Raw genomic sequence first — 2,500 nt, forward strand, 5'->3', positions numbered from 1 at the left:
GGCGTTGGTTGCTTAAGACAGCAGGACGGTGGCCATGGAAGTCGGAATCCGCTAAGGAGTGTGTAACAACTCACCTGCCGAAGCAACTAGCCCTGAAAATGGATGGCGCTGAAGCGTCGTGCCTATACTCGGCCGTCAGTCTGGCAGTCATGGCCGGTCCTTGCGGCCGGCCGCGAAGCCCTGACGAGTAGGAGGGTCGCGGCGGTGGGCGCAGAAGGGTCTGGGCGTGAGCCTGCCTGGAGCCGCCGTCGGTGCAGATCTTGGTGGTAGTAGCAAATACTCCAGCGAGGCCCTGGAGGGCTGACGCGGAGAAGGGTTTCGTGTGAACAGCCGTTGCACACGAGTCAGTCGATCCTAAGCCCTAGGAGAAATCCGATGTTGATGGGGGCCGTCATAGCATGATGCACTTTGTGCTGGCCCCCGTTGGGCGAAAGGGAATCCGGTTCCTATTCCGGAACCCGGCAGCGGAACCGATACAAGTCGGGCCCCTCTTTTAGAGATGCTCGTCGGGGTAACCCAAAAGGACCCGGAGACGCCGTCGGGAGATCGGGGAAGAGTTTTCTTTTCTGCATGAGCGTTCGAGTTCCCTGGAATCCTCTAGCAGGGAGATAGGGTTTGGAACGCGAAGAGCACCGCAGTTGCGGCGGTGTCCCGATCTTCCCCTCGGACCTTGAAAATCCGGGAGAGGGCCACGTGGAGGTGTCGCGCCGGTTCGTACCCATATCCGCAGCAGGTCTCCAAGGTGAAGAGCCTCTAGTCGATAGAATAATGTAGGTAAGGGAAGTCGGCAAATTGGATCCGTAACTTCGGGATAAGGATTGGCTCTGAGGATCGGGGCGTGTCGGGCTTGGTCGGGAAGTGGGTCAGCGCTAACGTGCCGGGCCTGGGCGAGGTGAGTGCCGTAGGGGTGCCGGTAAGTGCGGGCGTTTAGCGCGGGCGTGGTCTGCTCTCGCCGTTGGTTGGCCTCGTGCTGGCCGGCGGTGCAGGATGCGCGCGCCTGCGCGGCGTTCGCGCCCCGGTGCTTCAACCTGCGTGCAGGATCCGAGCTCGGTCCCGTGCCTTGGCCTCCCACGGATCTTCCTTGCTGCGAGGCCGCGTCCGCCTTAGCGTGCTCCTCCGGGGGCGCGCGGGTGCGCGGATTCTCTTCGGCCGCCATTCAACGATCAACTCAGAACTGGCACGGACTGGGGGAATCCGACTGTCTAATTAAAACAAAGCATTGCGATGGCCCTAGCGGGTGTTGACGCAATGTGATTTCTGCCCAGTGCTCTGAATGTCAACGTGAAGAAATTCAAGCAAGCGCGGGTAAACGGCGGGAGTAACTATGACTCTCTTAAGGTGGCCAAGTGGCGGCGGTGTGGCTGCATCCGGACTTGGCTTTTCGAAGTGCGGTCTTGATGTAGTCGTGCTGCTGCTGCGAGGTGCCTTCCTTGGGTTATAGTTACAGGGAGAGTGATGCGCAATACATGGGCCTAGCCCTCTTAGCCTCTCCTCTCCTGCGGTCTTCTCCCCTTCTCGTGGGCCCGCTGATTTTTGCAGAGTGGAAGACCGCACCAGGGGCTTGGGGGGGTTACCAGCCCCCCCTCGCATTATCCCTTTATAGTTGGGGGCAGCCGACAAGAAACAAGAGATGGTGGCCCTTCCGCTGAAGGTGCCACCCCAGCTACCCCAGCACCTATCCGGCCAACCGGCCGTAACGAAAATGCGATAGTTTGTGTAGCTCCCTTTGCTTGCAGTGAGTGCCACCGCACTTTTACCACGAAGAACGGTCTCGGGGTCCATCGCCGCCGCCAACACCCTGCGGCCGCCAACGCTGAGATCGTGACGGAGAGGCATCGCGCGAGGTGGACGGAGGAAGAAGTCCTGTCGCTCGCCAAGGCAGAGGCCGAACTGTTCCTGGAGAGGGACGCCCGGTTCTTCTTTGTAAATCAAGAACTTACCAGGATGTTCCCCGACCGAACGCTTGAGGCAATCAAGTGCCGACGGCGGCAAGCTGCCCACAAGCAGCTTGTCCGCCAATTCATGGAGGCACTTGAGATCGGTCGGGGTGAAGAGCCGGCGTCCCGCCGTGGAGCAGCGAGCTCGCTGCCTGACGCGGGCGAGGCCGCTGCGCCGCCCGTCGACGCAGCCGAGGACTTCGCGGCCGACACCACCGGGCCGCCGCCGGAGGGGCCGACTGACGCCGCCATCTGGGAGCATCTGGCGGGGCTACCTGCTTCCGCCCAGCGTTTCTCTGCCCTGGATCGAGTCATTGGTCTGGGGCGGGGCACGCCGCCCGATGTCATCCTGGGCATGCTCCCGGATGCCCTTGCGTCGGTCGGGTCCAGGGGGGAGAGGTCGATCACCAGGACACAGCGGCCGCGCCAACCATCCAAGCGGCCGCCTGCCGCCCCGCCGCTGCAGAAGCGCAAGCGGCGCCGCTGGGAATACGCGCGGACACAGGACGCCTTCCGTAGGTCGCGTGCGCGTTGCGTGCGCGGCTTGCTGGACGGCACCCTGC

The 2,500-nt window shown here is 62.5% G+C and overlaps 1 pseudogene; it reads left to right on the plus strand.

Annotated features, from left to right (window-relative positions):
• The window catches only part of LOC126435125 (large subunit ribosomal RNA), a 7,963-nt pseudogene that overhangs the window by 1,546 nt on the left and 3,917 nt on the right, over positions 1-2,500 (plus strand).

Source organism: Schistocerca serialis, unplaced genomic scaffold (genome assembly GCF_023864345.2).
Source record: "Schistocerca serialis cubense isolate TAMUIC-IGC-003099 unplaced genomic scaffold, iqSchSeri2.2 HiC_scaffold_1196, whole genome shotgun sequence".
Classification (NCBI taxonomy): domain Eukaryota; kingdom Metazoa; phylum Arthropoda; class Insecta; order Orthoptera; family Acrididae; genus Schistocerca; species Schistocerca serialis.